This window comes from Gorilla gorilla, chromosome 19 (assembly GCF_029281585.2).
Source record: "Gorilla gorilla gorilla isolate KB3781 chromosome 19, NHGRI_mGorGor1-v2.1_pri, whole genome shotgun sequence".
Lineage (NCBI taxonomy): Eukaryota > Metazoa > Chordata > Mammalia > Primates > Hominidae > Gorilla > Gorilla gorilla.
The window spans coordinates 34,752,863-34,778,152 of NC_073243.2; the positions used below are offsets into that span (position 1 = coordinate 34,752,863).

A 25,290-nucleotide genomic window follows, 5' to 3' on the forward strand; every position below is an offset into this window, starting at 1 on the left:
TGTGGCTGAGTAGTGGTGGAAGCCTAACCAGTTACCAGGAAGGGATTTAAATGCCAAGAAAATGGGTCAGCTTGATATTTTGAGACTTGGAACATCTGAATGGAGATGAGAAAGATGAAGGACCAGCTATGTGAGGATCTGGGGCACAGGGAGAGCACAACTTGGCATCTTCCACTGACACCTGGAACCTCAAAAAGGGGCCAGTGGACTGGAGCTTGGGGGAACATGGTATGAGTTGAAGGTGGAGAGGTAGGGCCAGATGCTGAGGGCATCAAAGCATAGGTCAGTGTGAGGCACTCGGGCTTTAGAATCCCTCTCCCCCAGAGCACAGGAAGGACCTGAGGTATTCAAACCTGACTTGTTTTAGGGCCTCCCTGAACAACAATTATTTCCACGCTTCACTTTTTGTGGGTCAGTGTCTTTGCTTTGAGTTTTGATGTCTTACGTTACTACTATTAGCGTAAGAAGGAAGTAGCAGGAACATCTTACAATCATGCACAGGCGAAAGAATCACAGACTGAATTGGGAATTGCCCTAACCGTTGAATGTTAAAGACATTGTCTTAAGAGATAAAGAGTTCATAACAAAACATCCAGATGAAAAAGAAGGAAATTAAAGACAGGAAGCTGGGGGAGACAATACCTAATCCTTGTGTTTATACAGACGTTTCTAAGGAAATAAATCATGAATCAGATGGTTTGCAACTCTTCAGGGGGAATCTTTTCCTTTCTATTTTGCAAAGCTGATTCTACTGCCGCAAGCTGGAAACTGTCAATTCCTGAGAAGAGGATTTTAATCTGGGCTTCACAGGCCTGTTCTTTCTCCAGATCCCCTCTTTGCTTTCTCGTCTTTCTGTTGTTCTAAAACCTGATTGGTTCTTTTCCTGTCTTGGGCATTTAGCCTTTCTCTCAGGTCTGGGCCTTAAGCTTTATGCTTCGTTTTCTCTGGAGCTCCCTCCCCTGTTCCACAGCTCCTAACCAGGCTCTATAGGACTTTCTTGCAAATTTCACAGCAGATCCTGAGGAGCAGCCAGTGCAGGGAGGGCTCTGTTTTAGCCCCACCCACTTCCGCAGCCCTCCCAGCTCCCGCACTGAACTGCCACTTTCATCTTTTTTTTTCCTCAAAGCCCATTACCTGAATGTTGTGGAAAACTGAACTTGTTTTTGTATTTCCTTATTGGTGAAACAAACATAAAAGTACATATTCCTGGAGTATTATCAGCTCCATTTGGCAGGTAGGACTACAGCATCACACTGCCCCAACCCTCACGGCTACTAATCACCAACTCTAAGTTCATCACTCACCAGATTGGACAATTCTATTGCCTTAATATCTGCAATTAGGCCAGAGTATACTCCTGGGTGAGTTCTAATCATCATTCCTCAGAAAAAAAAAAACAAGCTTCTCCACTATCCTGTATCTAAACCATCCTCTGCTCTGCCCAGTAATTTTACCTCCCAGCTGTCCTTTGTAGCCCAGATGCCACAATGACACACACTGAATGACTTGTTTACCAACCTTTGAAACTATGTGCCCTTATATTTTTATGTACCTTTGTTTTATTTTGTTTCTTAAGATGGAGTCTCACTCTGTCACCCAGGCTGGAATGCATTGACACAATCTTGGCTCACTGCCACCTGCACCTCTTGGGTTCAAGCAATTCTCCTGCCTCAGCCTCCTGAGTAGGTGGGACTACCGGTGCACGCCACCACACCCCGCTAAAATTTGTATTTTTAGTAAAGATGGGGTTTCACCGTGTTAGCCAGGATAGTCCTAAACTCCTCACCTCAAGTGATCCGCCCCCCTCAGCCTCTTAAAGTGTTGGGATCACAGGCATGAGCCACCACGCCTGGCTTTACGTACGTTTATATTAAGTGATTTCTTACTGTCAGCCACTAAGTTCTTCCTATAGCAAGCAGCATAGATTATCTAAAGAAGTTACTCAAGGGAAAATCTGTAACTTAAAAAAAAAAAAAGTACTTGTGGGAATTGAGAGCGTTAGAACAAATCATGCAATTGCAACAGAAATGAGAGTCTATAGACTCAGGAGGACAGAGAGATAAGAGCCAGGCAGGTGAACCCTGTTTCTCCTGGAGTAGAGGACTGAGTGTGAGACCTACTCTGTTTCCAGGAGGAAGTTTCCCATCCTCTTCACAAGGCGAAGCCCTGGTTATGGTTACTGCAGTGGTAGTGAGCCTATGAAATGGTCCCCAAGCATCCCTGCCTCTTGGCGTTCACACCCCCGCATACTCCCCTCCCATAGAGTGCTAGGTTAGTGTGTATGACCAATAGAACGTGTTAGAAGTGATGGCATGTCACTTCTGAGATTAGGCTATTAAAAAAACACTGTGACTTCTCTCTCCCTTCCTCTCTCTCTCTCTATCTAGCCACTCATCTTTGGGGACCCTCATATCATAAGCAGTCCTAGGGATTGGACCTCGTGGCAAGAAACTGAAGCATTCTGCCAACAACATGAGTAAGCTTGGAAGTGGTTCCTCTGGCCAATAGCTCGACAACCCAACGGCAACCTCGTAAGAGTCCCATGAGCCAGAACTCACCAGCCAAGCCACTCCTGCTTTCTGACTCTGAAAATATATGCGATCATAAATGTATCTTTTTTTTTTTTTTTTTGAGACAGAGTCTCGCTCTGTTGCCCAGGCTGGAGTGCCGTGGCGCCATCTTGGCTCACCGCAATCTCCACCTCCCGCGTTCAAGCGATTCTCCTACCTCAGCCTCCAGAGTGGTAGCTGGGATTACAGGTGCCTGCCACCATGCCTGGCTAATTTTTGTATTTTTAGTAGAGATGGGGTTTCACCATGTTGGCCAAGTTGGTCTCAAACTCCTGGGCTCAAGTGATCCGCCTGCCCTTGCCTCCCAAAGTGCTGAGATTACAGGCTTGAGCCACCACACCCGGCCAATAAATGTATCTTTGTTAAGCTACTAAATTTTAGGGTAATTTGTTATACAGAAGCAGGGAACTAATACTACTGCCCTTATTCCTCTAATCCAGACCTAACTTCTCCGGGGTCCTGAGGACCAGGGGTTCTCAAATTTTAAAGGGCATGCTAATCACAGGGAGAATCTTGTTAGAGTGTGTAGGAGCCAAGGGAAAGCTCTTCTTCACCCTCTGAAGGTTTGCTGAAAGTGAACAGAGAATGAATAGGAAGATTAATAGGAGAAAAAGGCATACACGTTTATTTAACACACATAAGCACAAGGAAATCCCAGAAGGATGATTACCTAAAAACCCAGTGAGGTCTAGGTGCTTATATACTTTTCTTCACAGGGGAGGAAAGAGCAGGGAAATGTGGCAATTTATATAGTAAATGATTTTTAGGGGTAATGAATGGGCCCAATGTTCAGTTCATGGCTAGCAAATAATTCTCTTTGGGAATTGAACAGGACCAGAGAACAGTGTCTGGGCTCCAAGTGTGGTGTTTAATTCTCATCTCTTCCTCTGAGATATGAGTTTCAATCTTTTCTGCTTAGCGATATTTTAGGGGAGAGGATCAAAGGCAATTGTGTTTCTCTTCGGGGGACCCCGTTTCTAGATAGATCAGGGATCTTCGGAGAACAGCCTCATCCTGTGCTTTGGGAGACACAGAGAATTGGGGGGTGGGAAAGGAGGGCAGAGAGGCCTTGTGGCTGCTTCTCTAGTTCAGCATGTCAAAGTGCCATATTTTGGAGTGTCATTTCTTTGAGCCCCAACAAATCCAATTTTTAATTTGGTAATTATAGGGTAAGAGTTTCTGCATTTCCAACAAGCTTTCAGGTGCAGGCGATGCTAATGCTGCCGGTCCACAGACATTAATTAACAAGTCTATAAAAACGGTTTGCCCATGATGGAGCTATGGTGTTGTGGATTGGGCTGAATGAGGAAACCTCTCCCATCTCAAAGCAAAATCTGATTCTACACCCATAGTTGGAGGTGGAAGAGGAACCATCATGGGTGGGAGGGTATTTTGCATTTGTCTTGGTATTGCCCTCCCACCCCTCTAGCCTGCCCTCCCCCATGGGGGTGGCATAGCACTGGGCCCACTATACTCTAAAAGTGGGCAACTAGGCATTAGATAGCTTCTAATGCAATACTGACTGCACAGCACCACCTGTGAAATACTCTTAACAGGAGTCCAACTTGACTCTAATCCAGGCTCTAGAGCTACCTTCATTGATGGAAATATAGGTGATAGAGGAAACAATTAAATAACATGGGAATAAATGGGCAAATCCAGAATATGAAGCTTTCCACAGGGCTACCTGTTTCTACAACATAGGCATGGGGGGAAATTACAAAAGACTGCTGAGGATTGATATAGATTTAGGAGCCTTAAGAACCAAATGTAATCTGTGGGCCTTGTTTTGTTCCTGATTCAAACAAACCCAACGTAAAAAGAGATGTTTTGAGATAGTCATGGAAATTTCATTTTGAACTGCATATTAGATGATGTCACAGAATTATTAAATTATTAGGTGTGATATGGTATTGTGTTTTTTTAGAAGCCCATTTTTTTTTTTTTTTACATAGGCATTGTAGGGGCAAAGGGAAAACTTCCCCTTTGTCTTCTGAAGGCTTGCTAAAACTCAGCTGACAAAAGGCAGATTATTAGGAAAAAAGGCATACAAATTTTATTAAGATGCATATATGTGCATGGGAATCATACAAAATGTGAATTCTAAGACGGGCTAGATGGTTGCTTAAATACTCTCTTTGGCTAGGCACGGTGGCTCATGCCAGTAATCCCAGCACTTTGGGAGGCCGAGGCGGGCAGATCACGAGGTCAGGAGATCAAGACCATCCTGGCTAACACGGTGAAACCCCATCTCTACTAAAAATGCAAAAAATTAGCCGGGCGTGGTAGCGGGTGCCTGTAGTCCCAGCTACTCGGGAGGCTGAGGCAAGAGAATGGCGTGAACCCAGGAGGCGGAGCTTGCGGTCAGCCAATCGTGCCACTGCACTTCAGCCTGGGCAACGGAGCAAGACTCTATCTCAAAAACAAACAAACAAACAAACAACAACAAAAAAAACTCTCTTTATGGGAAGAGATGTATGAACCTGGGAGGTGGGAGGGAGACATTATGGGAAGGTGATGGGCAGAACTGCACAGGAACAAAGGTCATCTAATTTTGCAGATTAAGTTTCCCAGGTAATCTCTTGAAGCTTCCTTCAGAAGAATAGAAGTCTGTCTGGGCATGGTGATGACTTCCAGCATCTTCTCTTCTCTGGTGAGTGATCTTTCCTGGTTATTTGCTGAGACCCCCTAGGGAGGGGATCCTAAGAAAAATTGCATTTCTTTTGGAAAAAAGCTTTCTTCGTTAGACAAGGAAATTCCAGACAGAGTCTCTCCCTATGCTTGGGAGGGAGTGGAGACAAGACAAGGTTAGGGGAACCTTGATTCTGAGGCAGCTTCTAAGGCCTCTCGGCACATCAAAGCACAGTCTTTGGGGTATCACTTTTGAGCCCTAACAGCATATCTGAACATGTAGGGATAAAATGAAATGGTACCTAGGATTTGCTTTCTTTTTTTTTTTTTTTTTTTTTTTTTGAGACAGTCTCTCACTCTGTTGCCCAGGCTGGAGTGCGGTGGCATGATCTCAGCTCACTGCAACCTCTGCCTCCTGAGTTCAAGCAATTCTCCTGCCTCAGCCTCCCAAGTAGCTGGGAATACAAGCATGCACCGCCATGCCCAGCTAATTTTTTGTATTTTTAGTAGAGTTGGGGTTTCACCATGATGGCCGAGCTGGTTTCTAACTCCTGACCTCAAGTGATCCGCCCACCTCGACCTCCCAAAGTGCTAGGATTACAGGCGTTAGCCACTGCACCCGGCCTAGGATTCGCTTTCAAAGGAAAGAGATAGATGAAGCAAATATGACAGAAACTTGATAATTGTTGGCTCTGGGTATTTATTGCAATCATTTCCTTTTAAAATCTTCAAGTAAAAGGACATTGTGGTTTTTGAATATCCAGTGTCATAATGCCATGTCTTACTTTTATTATCAGAAAATTATGAATACTTTTAAATAATCGTTAACTCTCAAAAAGAAAGGAGGGAAAGAAGAATAGAAAATCGTGCCTAGTTCTATCTCTGTTACCTTCTGGGACTTTATTTCTTCATTTGTAAAATTAAGAATCTGAATACCCATCCAAAGAGAAGGAACAAGAATTTTATTCAAGATTCAGATGTATTGACTTAAAAGCTCCCTTAGTATTATTAACAGAAAAATTAGAAATAATCTATATGCAATAGGGAATTGGAGTAAATATATTGTGATATATCAATGAAAATACTATTCAGACAAAAATAATAATACAGTTGTATATTTATTGAGCTGGAACTATATAGATAACAAAAGATATTTTTTGGTGTAATCTCATTTTTATGAACCATAGATATATAGATACATGGACCTAGGGAAAATTCGAATGAAGAAGTTAACAGTGATTATATCTGGGTAATGAGATTACATTTGATTATTTCCCCCTACAATAAACTTATATTACTTTTTTAATGAGAAATGGTAAAAGATTTTTCTTTTTTGTGGAAGTTGTGGATTTCAAGATAAAATCAGAGAATCTACTTCATACAGCTGTAGAGGCATATCACATTGGCTGAGGCTGCTGTAGACACTTCCTCACTGCTCCTTACCTAATTTATGAGCATGGGAAGGGCTCAAGCAGCTTTCTCCAAAGCCCCCAAGCCAAAGGCACTACTAAACACATTCAGTGCTATTCCAGGCAGACCCCGTCCTGAGAGCGATGATTTTCAAGGATGCTGCTTTCCACTTTATTTAGCCCTTGATTAGCATTCACGAATTTCCTGAAATCAAAGACCCACACAGTCACTTGAAATCCAGCCAATGGCTGTGTAGTATGTTTCCTGCTGATGATGGTAACATTTAAATTGGACACATTTACTATAAGCTTATCTACCACTCTGCTGTGACTATTTCTGCTCTGCATTGAGGAGAGTGAGGAGCGCTCCATTACAGTCAGATGTACAGCTTCTTGTGGAAGGTGGGCAGGCACGTTCCTTCTAAGTCAGGTAAATTCCGATGAAGCATTGTGTATATCATTATGCTATGCATGAAAGCCCAAGTGGGGAGAAGTCTTAGCAGTGGATTCAGCTAATGCCAATTGCAAGAAAATGTGCACTTCACAAAAAAAGAGCCATAAATGGCCAGTAAACATATAAAAAAGTTACTCCAACACATTTCATGAATTTTAAATGGCAAATCACACCTGGTAAAGGACTTATCCAAAATATGCAAAGAACTCTTAAACTCAACAATAAGAAAACAAACCACCCAACTTAAAAAATGAAGGCTGAGCCGGGAGCGGTGGCTCATGCTTGTAATCCCAGCATTTTGGGAGGCCGAGGGAGCAGATAACCTGAGGTCAGGAGTTTGAGACCAGTCTGGCCAACATGGTGAAACCCCATCTCTACTAAAAATACAAAAATTAGCCAGTCATGGTGGTGGGCACCTGTAAGCCCAGCTGCTTGGGAAGCTGAGGCAGGGGGAACTGCTTGAACTCGGGAGGCGGAGGTTGCAGTGAGCCAAGATTGCACCACTGCACTCCAGCCTGGGCTACAGAGTGAGGCTCTGTCTCAAAAAAAAAAGAAAGCTGGGCATGGTGGTTCACACCTGTAATCCCAGCACTGTGGGAAGCTGAGGCAGAAGGATCACTTGAGCCCAGGAGTTTAAGACCAGCCTGGGAAGGATGATGAGATCTCATCTCTACAAAAAAAGAATTAGCCAGTATGGTGGCATGCACTTGTAGTCCCAGCTACTCGGGAGGCTGAGGTGGGAGGATTGCTTGAACCCAGGAATTTGAGGCAGCAGTGAACTATGATCACTACCCTACAGCCTGGGTGACAAAATGAGACCTGCATCTCTTTAAAAAAAAAAAAGGAAGAGAAAAAGAAAGAGAGGGAGAGAGAAAGAGAGAGAGAAAGGAAGGAAGGGAGGGAGGGAGGGAGGAAGGGAAAAGAAGAGAAGACCTGAACAGATACCTCACCAAAGAAGATACAAAGATGGCAAATAAGTATATAAAAGATCCTCCACAAAATATGTCATTAGGAAATTGCAAATTAAAACAATAGTGAGATACAGCTGCATACTTATTAGAATGGCCAAAATCCAAAACACTGATAACACCAAATGCTGCCATGGATGTGGAGCAACAGGAGCTCTCATTCATTGCTGGTGGCAATGCAAAATGGCACCGCCACTTTGGAAGACAATTTGGTGGTTTCTCACAAAACTGAACATGCTCTTACTATCCAATCCAGTAGTTGTGTCCCTTGATATTTACCTAAATGAGTTAAAAACTTATATCCACATAAAACCTGCACATGACTGTTTGTAGCAACTTTATTCGTAATTGGCAAACCTTGGAAGCAAGCAATATGTTCTTCAGTGGGTAATTAGATAAATGAACTGTGGAATATCCAGACAATGGAATATTCATCAGCTTTCAAAAAAATAAGCTATCAAGCCATGAAAAGACATGAAGAAAACTTAAATGTGTATTAAGTGACAGAAGGCAATCTGAAAAGGCTAGGTACCATGTAACTCCAATTATATGACATTATGAAAAAGACAAAACAATGGAAAGAGTAAAGGGATTGGTGATTGCCAGAGACAAGTGGGAGGGAATGTTGAATAGATAGAGTACAGAGGATTTTTAGGGCAGTGAAGGTATTGTGTATCATACTGTAACAGTGGATACGTGTCACTATGCATTTGTCAAAACCCATAGAATGTACAACACTAAGAATGAAACCTAGTGTAAACTACAGACACTGGGTAATAATGATGTGTCAACGTAGGTTCTATTGTAACAAATATACCACTGTGGTGGGAGATGTTGATAATGGGGAAGTCGGTGCACATCTGGAGGCAGGTATAACGTGGGAGCACTCTGTGTATCCACTAAACTTTGCTATGAACCTAAAACTACTCTAAAGTCTATTTTTTCAAAAGCAAATTAAAACCCTTATTCTACTGGGCACAGTGGCTCACTCCTGTAATCCCAGCACTTTGGGAGGCCAAGATGGGAGGACTGCTTGAGCTCAGGAGTTTGAGACCAGCCTGAACAACATGGCAAAACCCTATCTCTACAAATAATGCAAATGTTAGCCAGGCATGGTGGCACGCACCTGTAGTCTCAGCTACTCAGAAGGCTGAGGTGGGAGGATCACTTGAGCCCGGGAGGCAGAAGTTGCAGTGAGCTGAGATTGTACCACTGCACTCAAGCCTGGGTGATAGAGCCAGATTCTGTCTCAAAAACAAAGTAAAAACCCTATTCTAACAACAAAAAATAAAGTTGAATAACATCTAATGTTAGTAAATGTGTGGAAAAACAACACGTGCATAGAGGTGTGGAGGTACAAATTGGTATAAGGTTTTTAGACAGAAAATTGACGTTATCAATCAAAATTTTAAATACGTATACCTTTGACCACAAGTCCAATTGTAGGAATTAACCTACAGATAGATACCCTAAAGACTACACAGATATATATTTAAAGATTGTCATTATAGAACTATTTGTAAGAGCAAAAAGCAAGAAACAAACTAGACATCCACTTACAGGAAACTGGCACTTTGACATAAAAATATTGGGCATTGAGGTTCAATACCAATTTTGACCTTGGTATTCAATTTCTGATTTTTTTTTTTTTTTTTTGAGACAGTCTTGCTCGGTCACCCAGGCTGGAGTACAGTGGTGTTATCTCGGTTTACTGCAACCTCCACTTTCTGGGTTCAAGTGATTCTTGTGCCTCAGCCTCCCTTGTAGCTGGGATTACAGGCATATGCCACTACATCCAGCTAATTTTTGTGTTTTCAATAGAGATGGGGTTTCGCCATGTTGGCCAGGCTGGTCTCGAACCCCTGGCCTCAAGTGATCCAACCACTTCCCAAAAGTGCTGGGATTAGAGGCGTGAACCGCTGCGCCAGGCCAATTTCTGATTTTTGACCCAAGCTTTCCCTCTGGAAAACCATATAGCTGAATGGCTACTTCAGTATCTTTTCTGACATTCTTAAACTTGTGTGTGATCATGAAACTGTGTAAGTACCAACTCACACCTAGGCAGCCTAGCAATGTCAGTAATACCAACAAGGCCTGTCATTCAGAATTATTGTGACTATCTATGAATAGTATATGGAAGCATGCTACAAAAAAGTCAAGCTGGAAATCTCACATTTTATGTTTTGAAGCTCTATTAAATGAAATATGTATGTTAATATATAATTATAAACTTATTTTGAAACAATTATAGATTCACATGTAGTTATGAGAAATACAGACTTGAGACCTTCCTTTTTTCTTCTTTTCATACAACTTTTTGAAATATCCTTTTTTTTTTTTTTTGAGACAGTCTCACTCTGTCACCTAGGCTGGAGGGCAGTGGTGCAATCTCAGCTCACTGCAACCTCTGCCTCCTGGGTTCAAGCCATTCTCCTGCCTCAGCCTCCCAAGTAGCTGGGACTGCAGTCACCTGCCACCATATCCAGCTCCTTTTTGTATTTTTAGTAGAGACAGGGTTTAACTATGTTGGCCAGGCTGGTCTCGAACTCCTAACCTCACATGATCCACCTGCCTTGGCCTCACAAAGTATTGGGATTAAAGATGTGAGCCACTGCTCCCAGCCTTGAAATATCCTCTTTTCTAATGCAGGGATTTCATGCTATAACTTTGCCTCTCAAGACTTCTTTAGCTGTATCTTACAAATTTTGATATATCGTCTTTACATTTTTATTTAGTTGAATGTGTTTTTAATTTTCCTTAAGACCCTCTTTTTGACCCAAGTATTATTTACAAGTGTGTTTAGTTGGCAAGTGTTTAAAAATTTTCATGTTATCTTTCTGTTATTGGTTTCTAGTTTGTTTCCACTGTGGTCAGAAAGCACACTCTTAGGATTTCAATGGGTATTAATGTTTCAAGGTTTTTTTTTTTTTTTTTTTTTTGGCCTAGGACATGGTCTCTCTTGGTATATGTACTGTGGGCACATGAAAATAATGTGTGGCCTGTTGTTGAGTGTTTCACAAAAGTCAGTTCAATCCTGTTAATTGATGGTCATGTTATTTCTTCTATGTCCTTGCTGATTTTCTGTCTAGCTTTTCTATCAATTGTTGAGAGAAGGATGTTGCAGTCTTCAATTGTAATTGTGGATTTGTCTGTTTCTCTTCTCAATACTATCAGTTTTTGCTTTACATTTTTGTAGTTCTGTTATTTGGTACATATATAATTAGGATTGCTATGCCTTTGTGGTAGATTTATACTTTTATTATTAGTAATGTACTTCACCATCTCTGGTAATTTTTTTTTTTTTTGAGATAGAGTCTCACTCTGTCTCCCAGGCTGGAGTGCAGTGGCACAATCTTGGCTCACTGCAACCTCCACCTCCTGGGTTCAAGCGATTCTCCTGCCTCAGCCTCCCAGGTAGCTGGGATTACAAGTGTGTACCTCCACGCCCAGTTAATTTTTGTATTTTTAGTAGAGACAAGGTTTCACCATGTTGGCCTGACTGGTCTTGATCCTAACCTCATGATCTGCCTGCCTTGGCCTCCCAAAGTGCTAGGGTTAGGTAATTTTGTTTGCTCTGAAGTCCACTTATCTAATGTTAATATAACATTTTACATTAATGCTTGTGTAATTTTTTGTCCTTTTACTTTCAACATACGTTATTGTATTTGATGTGAGTTTCTTGTAAAGAACATATAATTAGGGCATGTTTTTAATCCATTATGCTAGTTACTGTATTTTAATTTTTATAGTTAAACCATTTACATTTAATGTAACTATTGATATGTTTGGGCTTAAGCCTACCACTTTATCTTTTTTATTTATTTATTTATTTTTATTTTTTATTTTTTATTTATTTTTGAGACGGAGTCTCGCTCTGTTGCCCAGGCTGGAGTGCAGTGGCGCGATCTCGGCTCATTGCAAGCTCCACCTCCCAGGTTCACACCATTCTCCTGCCTTAGCCTCCAGAGTAGCCAGGACTACAGGCGCCCACCCCCATGCCTGGCTAATTTTTTTTTGTATTTTTTTTTAGTAGAGAGGGGGTTTCACCATGTTGGCCAGGATGGTCTCGATCTCCTGACCTCGTGATCTGCCCACCTCGGCCTCCCAAAGTGCTGGGATTACAGGTGTCAGCCATCGCGCCCGGCATATTTTTTTTTTTTTTTGAGATGGAGTCTCACTCTGTCACCCAGGCTGGAGTACAGTGGCACAATCTCAGCTCACTGCAAGCTCCGCCTCCCAGGTTCATGCATTCTCCTGCCTCAGCCTCCCAAGTAGCTGGGACTACAGGTGATTGCCACCATGCTCGGCTAATTTTTTTTGTATTTTCAGTAGAGACGGGGTTTCACTGTGTTAGCCAGGATGGTCTCGATCTCCTAACCTCGTGATCCACCCGCCTCGACCTCCCAAAGTGCTGGGATTGCAGGCGTGAGCCACCGTGCCTGGCCTTATGTGTCCGGAATTGATTTCTTCCAGTGGGTTCTTGGTCTCGCTGACTTCAAGAACAAAGCCACAGACCCTCGCAGTGAGTGTTACAGTTCTTAAAGATGGTCCGGAGTTTGTTCCTTCAGATGTTCAGATGTATCCGGAGTTTCTTCCTTCTGGTGGGTTCGTGGTCTTGCTGACTTCAGAAGCGAAGCTGCAGACCTTCGCTGTGAGTGTTACAGCTCTTAAAGGTGGCGTGTCAGGAGTTGTTTGTTCCTTCCAGTGGGTTCGTGGTCTCGCTGGCTTCAGGAGTGAAGCTGCAGACCTTCATGGTGAGTGTTACAGCTCTTAAAGGTGGCACGTCTGGAGTTGCTCTTTCCTGCTGGTGGGTCCGTGGTCTCAGTGGCTTCAGGAGTGAAGCTGCAGACCTTCACGGTAAGTGTGACAGCTCATGAAGTTAGTGCGGACCCAAAGAGTGAGCAGCAGCAAGATTTATTGCGAAGGGTGAAAGAACAAAGCTTCCACAGCATGGAAGGGGACCTGAGTGGGTTGCCACTGCTGACTTGGGTGGCCAGCTTTTATTCCCTTATTTGGCCCCACCCACATCCTGCTGATTGGTCCATTTTACAGAGAGCTGATTGGTCCATTTTACAGAGTGCTGATTGGTCCGTTTTTACAGAGTGCTGATTGGTGTGTTTACAAACCTTTTAGCTAGACACAGAGCTCTGATTGGTGCATTTACAATCCTTTAGCTAGACAGAAAATTCTCCAAGTCCCCACCCAGCCCAGAAGCCCAGCCGGCTTCACCTCTCAATCCCCCCTCTAGACAGGATGCCCCAACTGCTGTTGGGAATTTGGCCGATGACCGCTTTAGCTACTTCCTGCTGGATAGGGGCAAAGAAGGGGCCCTGCAGTTGTAATGTCCTCCAGAGGGGAACTCTTTAGGCCAGTGGAAGGGCCAGCAGGTCAGTCCAGGGGTCCTCGGTAGAAGTTGTTGGTTGAACTCATTTGGTGTTCCACTTGTAAGACCATCTGTGGCTTGATGGCCTTGATTGCAGAGGAAACAAATTTGACAAGAAGGTTAAAAATATAGGGCCCAAAGGCGAGTAACAGCAAGATGGCTGCCATGGGACCTAGAAAGGGGAGAAGCCATGTTGCCCAACTCCAGAAGTTGGTATAAGAGCTTGAAAGGCGTTGTCTGATTTCAGAAGCCTTTTCCTGTAAACACCGGGCAGCATCTCGTACTATCCCTAACTGGTTAGTATAAAAACAATACTCTTCCCCTAAGACGGTGCAGAGACCTCCTTTCTCAGCAGTGAGGAGGTCTACGCCTCTGCAGTTTTGGAGAGTCACTGCCGCCGAAGAGTCTATTTGGGATTGTAGAGTAAGGACAGATTCTGTTATCTCTTGCAAACTGTCTGAGAAATCCTTTGAGAGTGTGTGGTAGTAGGATAATACATGTTACACTGTTAACTTTTAGCAAACTTTAGTTGAAAACCTTGTAAGTTTGGGATTTTTTCTTTGCTGTTAATAAAACCTTGTTCAGTCCATATTAACTTAGAATTGGTATAGATAACTCCTTCCTGATTCTGTAAGGTGGCTCCTTCCTGATTCTGTTTGTCTGAGTGCAAACAGCTCGCAGGTTTGAGCAGACAAATCATTAGGCAATTTTCCTAACTCTGATTTTACAAGAGTTTCCTTATCACTTGCTGAATATCCATTGTGTCTTTTTCCCTTAATCACCTGGGAGGAAACATCTATCTTCCTGTCCTGAAGGGAGTTCCTCCTTGGTCTGATCGGACCTTTGTATGGTAATTAGTTAAGATTTAGATCCCCTGTTAGGAAACCTGCTGGGTTAAGGATTTTTGATAGGAAGGCTATGGGTTGTCAGTGGCCTCAGTGCTTTCAGGCTACGCCCTTGTTTACACTGACAACAAGGTGGTATTGGAGTGTTATAGGGTTACAGAGAAGACCTTCAATTATCAATTATAGGTTTTAAAGTTACCCTGGCTTTTAAAGGAATAGGTTATACATTTTTTCTTTACTACTTCCATCTCTCTTTCTTCTCTTTGACTTCTTCTTTGTCTCTTTCTGACTCCCTTTTTGTCTGTCTCTTCCTGTCTCTGACTTTCTCTCTGTCTCTCTGACTCCCTATTTGTCTCTGTCTCTTCTCCTCTCTCTCTGACTCCTTCTTTGTCTCTGTCTCTTCCTCTCTCTCTCTCTTTCTGTCTCTTTCTCTCTTTTCTTTCTGCTGGTCTTTCCTTGCCTCTGCCAGCCACTTATGCTGCTGTTCTCCCTTCTCCTTCCCCTTTTTGATGGCTTTGGCAGTGTAAGACTGCCACCTCCTTGAGTATTTGCACTGAGTGCAATAACTCCATGATTTCCTTGTCATATTTAATGGGGGTTCCCCCAGAGGTAACTCCCTTTCTTCCCATATTACAGCATGGGCATGTAGGATTAGATAAGCATATTTGCTATCCATATACACATTTATTTATTTTTTTCTCTTTCCCAGTTCTAAGGCTCAGGTAAGCACCACTAGTTCTGCTAACTGGGCCCTTGTCCCTGGGGGAAGAGGCTTACTTTCAAGTATGGTTACATCACTAACTATGACATAACCTGTCCTTCATATCCCCCTCCCCACAAATGAACTTCCATTGGTATATAGGTTAAGGTCAGGATTAGCTAAGGGGACTTCTAAGAGATCATCTCGGGTGGCATAAGTCTGGACTATAATTTGTTGGTGGTCATCCTCGATTGGGTCCCCATCCTCTAGGAGAAAAGTGGCAGGGCTGAGGCCATGCACATATGTATTTGAAGCACTGGTCCCTCAAGGAGTAGCGCCTGGTATCTAAGTAGGCAGATGTCTGATACCCATAAACTTCCTTTGGCACCTAGTATGCCATTTACATCATGAGTAGTCCAAACAGTGAGATCCTTTCCTTGTATTATTTTGATAGCCTCTGACACTAAGACAGCCAATGCCGCAACAACCCTTAAACAGTGAGGCCAGCCTTTTGCTACTACATCAATTTCCTTACTTAGGTATGCCACTGGTTGTGGGGTTGTCCCACGAGTCTAAGTAAGGACTCCAAGAGCTATCCATGCTCTCTCTGTGATGTATAAAGAGAAGTATACAGGGGCCTGGCTATCTCTCTGTATCCAGGGATCCATAGTCAGCAAAAGCCAGTGATTCCAAGGAACCCCCACAACTGTTTTAATGTCTCAGGGTGAGGATAAGCCAGTATAGGCTGTATTTGTTCCTTGCTGAGGGCCCTGGTACCTCTGGCTAAGATCAGGCCTAGATATTTGACCTGGTGTAGGCAAAGCTGGGCCTTCGACCTAGGCACCTTGTACCCTTGATTAGCTAGAAAGTTCAAGAGATCTAGAGTAGTCTGCTGGCATGAGGCTTCAGAACTGGTAGCGAAAAGTAAATTATCCACATACTGAAGGACCAGAGTGCCTGGACTTGAGAAGTGGCCTAGATCTTGGGCCAGTGCCTGACCAAACAGGTGAGGGCTATCCCTAAACCCTTGGGGCAAGACGGTCCACATAAGTTGAGATGTGTGGTCTGTGGGATCCTCAAAGGCAAAGAGAAACTGGGAGTCGGAGTGCAGGGGAATATACGAGAAGGCATCCTTGAGGTCCAGAACAGTGAACCATTCTGCTTCCTCTGGTATTTGGGAGAGCAGGCTATAGGGGTTGGGTACAACTGGATATAGAGGAATTACTGCCTTATTGATGAGTCTAAGATCTTGCACTAGTCTCCACTGACCGTTCGGTTTTTGTACTCCTAGAATTGGGGTGTTGCAGGGACTGTGGCATTTCCTTACTAAGCCTTGAGCTTTTAAATGTTTAACAACATCCTGTAATCCTTTATGAGCTTCAGGCCTTAAGGGATATTGCCTTTGATAAGGAAAAGTGGTGGGATCTTTTAGCCTGATTTGGACTAGGTGGCCATTTTTTGCCTTTCCAAATTGGCCTTCCAATGCCCAGACTTCAGGGTTGATTCCCTCCTCAAGTAGAGAACAACAAATGGGTAACTTGTTCCTCATAGTCATGTAGACAATAGCTCCAGCCTTGGCTAATATATCCCTCCCTAATAAGGGTGTGGGACTTTCAGGAATAACAAGAAAGGCATGTGAAAAGAGCAAAGTCTCCCAATTACAACTGAGGAGGTGGGAGAAACAACTGGTTACAGGCTGTCCCAGGATTCCTCAGATGGTAACGGACCTTGAGGACAGTCATCCAAGACAGGAGATTAACACTGAGAAGGCCACGCCAGTGTCCAGGAGGAAGTCAATTTCCTGGCCCTCAATGGTTAAATGTCCCCAGGGCTCAGTGAGGGTGATGACATGAGCTGGCGCTTGCCCCAGGCACCCTCAATCCTGTTGCTGGATCATCTGGTTGGTGGCTTCTGACCCAGAGAACCTTTGTCCTCTGGGGCAGTGCACCTTCCAGTGATTGCCTCAGCATAGTGGACATGAACGAGGGGGCAGCTTGTTTCTCGTTGGACAATCTTTTTTAAAATGTCCTTGTAAACCACACTGATAACAAGCCATCCCGGGTGATTGGCCTGCTCTGTTTTCTGTCCTCTCTGAACCATGAAGGTTTGTTTGTGTGAGGGCCATGACTAAGGCTGTGGCCTTTCTCTGATCTCACTTTGGCTTTTGGGCCTCTTCCTCTTGGTCCCTCTTACAGAACACCAAGGTTGCCAGGTTTAATAATGCCTTCAGATTTTGTTCAGGGCCCAGGGCTTGCTTTTGGAGCTTTCTCCTGATATCTGCTGCAGATTGGGCAATAAACTTATCCTTTAGAATCAGTTGACCCTCTAGTGAGTTGGGTGACAGGGGAGTATATTTTCTTAAGGCCTCCCATAGCTGCTCAAGGATAGCAGAAGGATTTTCTTCCTTTCCCTGAGTTATGGTGGACATCATTGAATAATTCATGGGCTTTTCCTAATTCTCCTTAGTCCTTCTAGAACACAGGTCAACAGATGTTTATGACTCCAGTCCCCATGATCTGAGTTGAGGTCCCAGTGGGGATCCATACTGGGGATGGCTTGCTGACTGGTAGGGAATTTGTCCCTTTCTTCGGCTGTCATTCTATCATTTACTTGACTAAGATACCAGGTATCTCCAAACTCTTGGGCTGCAGCTAAAGCTGCATTCTTTTCATTAAAGGCCAGGGTTTGATCTAACAATAGCATGACATCTCTCCAAGTGAGATCAAAGGTTTGCCCTAGACCCTGTAGGACATCTATGTACCTGTCAGGATCATCTGAAAACTTCCCCAGGTCTGCCTTGATCTGCTTTAAATTAGAGAGGGAGAAGGGGACATGTACCCAGGTTGGGCCAAATTCCCCTCCCCCTACAGCTTGAAGGGGACATAACTGATAGCCCAGGGGTTTTTGTGATCCTTTGGAGATTTCTTTGCTCATTTCCTTCTGGGCAGGGGAGATTAGAGGAGGCTTGTCATTAATAGGAAGGGGAGCTATAGGGAGGCTAGGATAAGGGGGTAAGCTGAGAGGTCCTCCTGTAGGATGTAAATTGCAAGCTCTGCATAGTTGTATGTTCTCCTCCAGTGAAAAGAAAGCTTGGACATAAGGTATTTCACTCCATTTGCCTTCCCTCTTACAGAAAAGGTCAAGCTGCAGGATAGTATTGTAATTTGTACTTCCTTCAGGTGGCCATTTTTCCCCATCAGAGAGAGAATATTGGGGCTAGGCCGTAGTGTGGAAACAAATGAGCTGCCTCTTTTTCAGGGTTTATGGATCAAATTGGTCCCATTGGCTTAGGATGCATTTCAAAAGTGAGCCTGTTGATGCCTGAGTGTTTCCCATCTGAAAGACAAAACTGCCCACGGTTTTGGTTTGTTTGTTTCTCCCCCTGCCCAAGAACCCGCAATGGTCCCTGGAGCCTGCTGATCGGAATAGCTGTGCTCACCGATGCAGTAGCCGAAAACACCTCTTGTCCAAGAACGCACCATGGTCCCTGGACCCTGCTGATCGGAATAGTTGCGCTTACCGACACAGCAGCAGAAACACTAGTTTTCCTCCTAGACCACAAGGAGGACCAAAGAAGGTTGGATTTAGTGGCCCTTACTGATGCATTCTCAAAAACCTGCACACTTGCCTGTCCTCCTAGACCACAAGAAGGACTGAGAAAAATCGGATTTAGTGGCCCTTAATGACGCATTCTCAAAAACCTGTTAGAGTCCTAAGCATTCTCCTGTTAGTATTGAGACTTTACCCCTGCCCTATAAAGATATTATGCCTCCAAAATGAAGTGAAGGGCCATACCCTGAGGGAGGGAAGGGATCTCCAGAGTTAGAAGAGTGATGCCTTTTGTCCTCATTTATATGAATAGGAAGGATACAATTTCTGAGGCTCCCCATATCCTAGCTTCAGGAATAGCTTTGCTTTTGTTAGGCCTGCTTGTCTGAGGAGGGATCTGAAAATTCCAGATAGTCCCGCCTATGATGGGGCTTTGGGCAAAAATTATGTCTTTCTCATTGGTGAGCCCAGGTGCCAAAAGAAGGTAACAGAGTCCTGAAGTTTATACTAGAAATCATTCTCATAGGAGAAACTAGAAAAGCACCAGAGACAGGGAGTGGTTTTTAGAAGCAGGACTAGCCTCAGAGAAGAGAAGTGAGAGGAAGTTTATCTGGCAGGCATTAGGACCCAGGAGGCAAGGGTCAGGGTAGATAGGATAGATAGGCAAGACTTGCTTGGGCGACATGACTTTGAGAGTTCTGCTCAAGGCCGCCAGGTCAACCAACTTGCTGTCAGGACCCCGAAGCCGAATGGCTTCCTCTCTGTTGACCCTTGGCTCAGCCCAGAAGTACAGGAAAAGCAGAAGCTGGTTCCAGGTAAACCAATGCTCCCAACTCCGAAGAGTTGCAGGTTATTAGAGAGACCTTTCCCAGAAAGCCTGACATCTGTGTCTTTAGTCCGGTGGCTGTGCTAGTCACTTTTAACTGGCCGACAGGTGCCCGGTATTTAGCCCCTGAATTCTAAGGAAAAATAGGACAGAATAGCAAGCGCAAGGGGTCCAATGGTACTCACTGCTTGGTGATTGTTAATAGTCCCATCTGGGTTGCCAAAATGTGTCTGGAATTGATTCTTTCCAGTGGGTTCTTGGTCTCGCTGACTTCAAGAATGAAGCCATGGACCCTCGCAGTGAGTGTTACAGTTCTTAAAAATGGTGTGTCCGGAGTTTGTTCCTTCAGATGTTCAGATGTGTCTGGAGTTTCTTCCTTCTAGTGGGTTTGTGGTCTCACTGACTTCAGGAGTGAAGCCACAGACCTTTGCCATGAGTGTTACAGCTCTTAAAGGTGGTGTGTCCATAGTTGTTCATTCCTGCCAGTGGGTTCATGGTCTCGCTGGCTTCAGGAGTGAAGCGGAAGACCTTCACAGTGAGTGCTACAGCTCTGAAGGGGGCGCGTCTGGAGTTATTCATTCCTCCCAGTGGGTTTGTGGTCTCACTGGCTTCAGGAGTGAAGCTGCAGACCTTCATGGTGAGTGTTACAGCTCATAAAGGTAGTGCAGACCCAAAGAGTGAGCAGCAGCAAGATTTAGTGCAAAGAGTGAAAGAACAAAGTTTCCACAGTGTGGAAAGGGACCTGAGCGGGTTACCACTGCTGGCTCGGTGGCCAGCTTTTATTCCCTTATTTGGCTCCACCCACATCCTGCTGATTGGTCCTTTTTACAGAGAGCTGATTGGTCCATATTACAGAATGGTGATTAGTCCATTTTTACAAACCTTTAGCTAGACACAGAGCACTGATTGGTGCATTTACAATCCTTTAGCTAGACAGAAAAGTTCTCCAAGTCCCCACCTGACCCAGAGGCCCAGCTGGCTTCACCTCTCACTTATTTATTTATTTTTTTCTGAGACAGGATCTCATTCTGTCACCTAGGCTGGAGTGCAGTGACTCAATCATGGCTCATGTCAGCCTTGTCCTTTGGGACTCAAATGATACTCACACCTCAGCCTCCCGAGTAGGTGGGACTACAGGCATGTGCTATGACACCTGGCTAATTTTTTTATTTTTTGTAGAAATGGAATCTCCCTGTGTTGCCTGGGCTGGTCTCAAACTCCTGGGCTCAAGTGATCCTCCTGTCTTGGCCTCCAAAGTGTATTTTTTGTTTTCTGTTTGTTCAGTCCTTTTTTTTTTTTTATTTGTTTTGTTTAGTTTTGAGATGGAGCCTTGCTCTGTCACCCAAGCTGGAGTGCAGTGGCATGATCTTGGCTCACTGAAACCTCCGTCTCCTGGGTTCAAGTGATTCTTCTGCCTCAGCCTCCTAAGTAGCTGGGATCACAGGCACCCACCACCATGCCTGGCTAATTTTTGTATTTTTAGTAGAGATGGGGTTTCACTATGTTGGCCAGGGTAGTCTCGACCTCCTGACCTCAGGCAATCCACCGCCTCGGCCTCCCAAAGTGCTGGGATTACAGGCGTGAGCCACCGCACATGGCCTGTTCTGGTTTTTTTTTGTTTGTTTGTTTCTCTGTTTGTTTTTCCCTACATTCTTATGGGTGATTTAAATGTTTTTAATGATTATATTTCGATTAATGTATAGTTTTTGAGTATATCTTTTTTGTAAGGCTTTTGAAGAGCTTGCTCTTAGTAGCATAGTCACTGCAGAAGCAAATCTAGCTGTGGAGAAATATTATAGCTGCAGTGCCATATTCAATAGGTAAAATATAACTACCCAAAAAATTATTGTTTTAAAATCTTTGATTATTAATTTTTTTGAGACAGGGTCTCACTCTGTTGCCCAGGCTGGAGTGCAGTGGCAAAATCATGGCTTACTGAATCCTCAACTTCCCCAGGGTCAGGTAGTCTTCCCACCTCAGCCTCCCAAGTAGCTGGGACTACAGGCAGGTGCCACCACATCTGACTAATATTTTTGTATTTTTTGTAGAGAAGCACTTTCACCATGTTGCCCAGGCTGGTCTCAAACTCCTGGGTTCAAGTGATATGCCTGCCTTGGCCTCCAAAACTGCTAGGATTATAGGTGTGAGCCACTGCACCTGGCCTTATTTATTACAATAAGATCTCGAATTAATTTTTTTACATTAGAATTTTTTCTGCAATGATGATACTTAATTTCAGTCTCAGCTTTGGCCAAATATTGAATTTAATGTTTGGCTACTTGGCAACCACTATAAGCAGCAATCAAAAATAATAATAAAGTAAACTAGAATAGCAAATATAATGTTGAAAAAGAAGAACAAAATTTTAAGACTCAGACTATCTTATTTCAAGAATTACTATAAAGTGGCTGGGCGCAGTGGCTCGTGCCTGTAATCCCAGCACTTTGGGAGGCTGAGACAGGCAGATCAAGAGGTCAGGAGATTGAGGCCATCCTGGCTAACATGGTGAAACCCCATCTCTACTAAAAATACAAAAAATTAGCCAGGCATGGTGGCGGGCCCCTGTAGTCCCAGCTACTTGGGAGGCTGAGGCAGGAGAATGGCATGAACCAGGGAGGCAGAGCTTGCAGTGAGCCAAGATCGTGCCACTGCACTCCAGCCTGGGTGACAGAGTTAGACTCTGTCTCAAAAAACAAAAGAATTACTACAGAGCAATAGTCATCAAGACTATATGGTATCAGGAAAGGATAGACATATAGATCAACGGAACAGAATAAGTGTTCACAAAATAGACCCACACATATATGCTCAATGGATATTCAGAAAAGGTGCAAAGATACTTCAACAGAAAAAAAAGTATAGTCTTGATAATGTTGAAACAATTAGGCAATCATCAAAAAAAGAACCTTCAATAGCCAAAATATAGAATGAATACCATATTCATTGATAAATGAATGGATAAAGAAAATTTGGTATATATATATATATACAATGGAATACTATTCAGCCTTTAAAAAGAAGAAAATTTGGTGGGGGCAATGGCTCTCGCTTGTAATCCCACCACTTTGGGAGGCCAAGGTGGGAGGATCACGAGATCAGGAGTTTCAGACCAGCCTAACATGGTCTCTACTAACAGCCTTCTCTACTAAAAATACAAAAAACAACAACAACAAAAAATAGCCAGGCGTGGTGGCGGGCGCCTGTAATCCCAGCTACTTGGGGGGCCGAGGCAAAGAATTGCTTGAACCTGGTAGGCAGAGGTTGCAGTGATCCAAGATTGTGCCACTGCACTCCAGCCTGGGCAACAGAGTGAGACTCTGTCTCAAAAAAAAAAAACAACAAAAAAAGAAAACAAAGATGTCAAATAAGCACATAAAGAAATGCTCAAAATCATTCATTGTTAGGGAAATACAGATTTAAATTATAATGAGATAACACTTTACACCTATTAGAAAGGTAAAGTTTTTAAATATAATGATACCATACTACCCAGCAATCCCACACTTACTACTTACCTTAAAGAGAAATGAAAATTTACATCCATATGAAAATCTGTTTGTAGCAGATTTATTCAGTCAACCAAAACCAGAAACAACCCAAATCTTTTTCAACTGAATAAGCAAACTGTGGTACATCCATGCAGTGAAAGACTACACAACAATAAAAAGGTATATACAAAATCATAGATTAATATCAAATGTATTCCGCTAAGTGAAAAAAAACCAGACTCAAAGGCTACATCATGCCTAATTCCATTTATATGACATGCTGGAAAATGCAAAACCATGGAAACAAAAAACTAATCAGTGGTCTCTAGGGGATAAGACAGAAGTATCTGGTGATGATGAAAAGCAACCAGCCTTATTCTTATATATATTTTTTGAGATGGAGTCTTACTCTTCACCCAGGCTGGAGTGCAGTGGCATGATCTCAGCTCACTGCAACCTCTGCCTCCTGGGTTCAAGCAATTCTCCCTGCCTCAGCCTCCTGAGTAGCTGGGATCACTGGCACCCGCCATCATGCCTGGCTAATTTTTATATTTTTAGTAGAGATGGGGTTTCGCCATGTTGGCCAGGCTAGTCTTGAACTCCTGACCTCAGGTGATCCACCCACCTCAGCCTCCCAAAGTGCTGGGATTACAGGTGTGAGCCACCATGCCCAGCCGCTTTATTTATTTTTAAGCAGAAAAATCCAAGAATGTTTGTTTTAAAAATTATCTTCGTGAAAGGTAACGTATATAGTTTGCAAAATTTATTTTTTCCTCAAGATAGTAAGTCTGTCCTAATGTTCTGTGGAAAGAGAGCATCTAAAATTAAAATGGTGGGGGGCAGACCAAGATGGTGGAATGGAAAGCTCCACCAATCATCCTGCCTCCCCCAAGGACAGCAAGTTAACAACTATCTACACAGAAAAACAAAACAAAACAAAAACAAAAACAAAAAAACAAAAAAAACCCCACCTTTATAAGAACCAAAAATCAGGTGTGCACTCACAGTACTCAGTGAAAGAGTACTGAAGAGATTTCAAATCACTGAAAGAGGCACTGAAGAGATTAATAAAACAGTTCTAAATAGCTAATGCCACCCCTGCCCCACCCCTGGCAGCAGTGTGTGTTGCAGAGGGCATTTCTGGGCACTGGGAGAGGGAGAACACTGCAATTGTGAAGCATTGAACTCAGTGCTGTCCTGTTAGAGCAGAAAGGAAAACTGGATCAAATTCAGCAGAGCACTACAGCACTCTGTGTCTCCAAGAATATTTGAAAGGCAGTCTAGACCATAAGGACTGAAACTCTTCAGTGAGTCCTGTGACTGAACTAGGACTAGAGACAGTGGGCTGACAGGGCATGCAACATACTGAGACACCACGTGGGGCAGCCAAGGAAGTGCTGGCATCACCCCTTTCCTAACTCTGGGCTATACAGCTGGAGGCTCCAAAAGAGACCCCCTTCCTTCTGCTTGAAGACAAGAGAGGGAAGAGTGGAGAGGATTTTGTCTTGAGTCTTGAATACCAGCTCAGCCACAGCAAGACAGGGCACCAGTCAGAGTTGAGAGGCCCTCATTCCAGACCCAGGCTCCAAGATGACGTTTCTAGACACACTTTGGGCCAGGAGGGAACCTGCTGCCTTGAAGGAAAAAACCCGGTCCTGGCAGCATTCATCACCTGCTAACTAAAGAGCCCTTGGGCCCTGAATAACCAGCAGTGATACCCAGGTACTACACTGTGGGCCTTGGGTGAGCTGCTGAGACTTGCTGGCTTCAGGTTAGACTCAGCACATTCCCAGCTGTGGTGGCTATGGAGCAAAATTCCTTCTGCCTGAGAAAAGCAGAGGGTAAAGTAAAGGGGACTTTGTCTTGTACAGCCACAGGGGAATAGAGCACCATGAGGGTTCTTGGGATCCCCAATTCCAGGACTTGACTCTTGGACAGCGTTCCTGGACCCTCCCCGGGCCAGAGGAGAGTGCACTGCCCTGAAGGGTGAGCCCCAGGCCAGGCAGCATTTACAAACCAGTTGACTGAAGAGCCCTTGGGCCTTAAGGGAACATTGGTGGTAGTCTGGCAGTACTTGTGACCTGGGGTTGGGGTGTCTATGAGGTGAGGCTCCTCTGCCTTTGGAAAAAATGATGAAAAAGTGGGAAGAACTGCATCTTGTGGTTTGAGTGCCAGCTTGGCTGCAATACAATACCAGGTAGACTTCTAATGTTTTTTACTCTAGTCCCTGACTCCTGGACAGCACTTGTGGACCCACCTGAAGCCTGGGGGACCTTAAAACCCTTAAGGGAAGGACACAGGCCTGGCTGGCATTGTTACCTGCTGATTGTAGAGCCCCAGGGCCTTGAGTGAACATAGGCAGTATTCAGGGAGTGGTTAAAGCAGGCATTAGATGAGATCCAGTGTTATGCTGGCTTCAGGTTTGTGGTGGTGGCCACAGGAGTGCTTGTGTCACTCTACCTCTAGC

General features: G+C 43.9%; 1 protein-coding gene across 1 annotated transcript in view; it reads right to left on the reverse strand.

Annotated features, from left to right (window-relative positions):
* Nucleotides 1-5,881: 5,881 nt before the first annotated feature.
* Nucleotides 5,882-25,290, reverse strand: part of S100Z (S100 calcium binding protein Z) — a 73,459-nt gene continuing 54,050 nt past the window's right edge. Inside the window, exon 5 of the mRNA XM_004058666.5 lies at nt 5,882-6,815. The gene's annotated coding sequence lies outside the window, so the exon portion shown is untranslated. The remainder of the gene's footprint in view (nt 6,816-25,290) is intronic.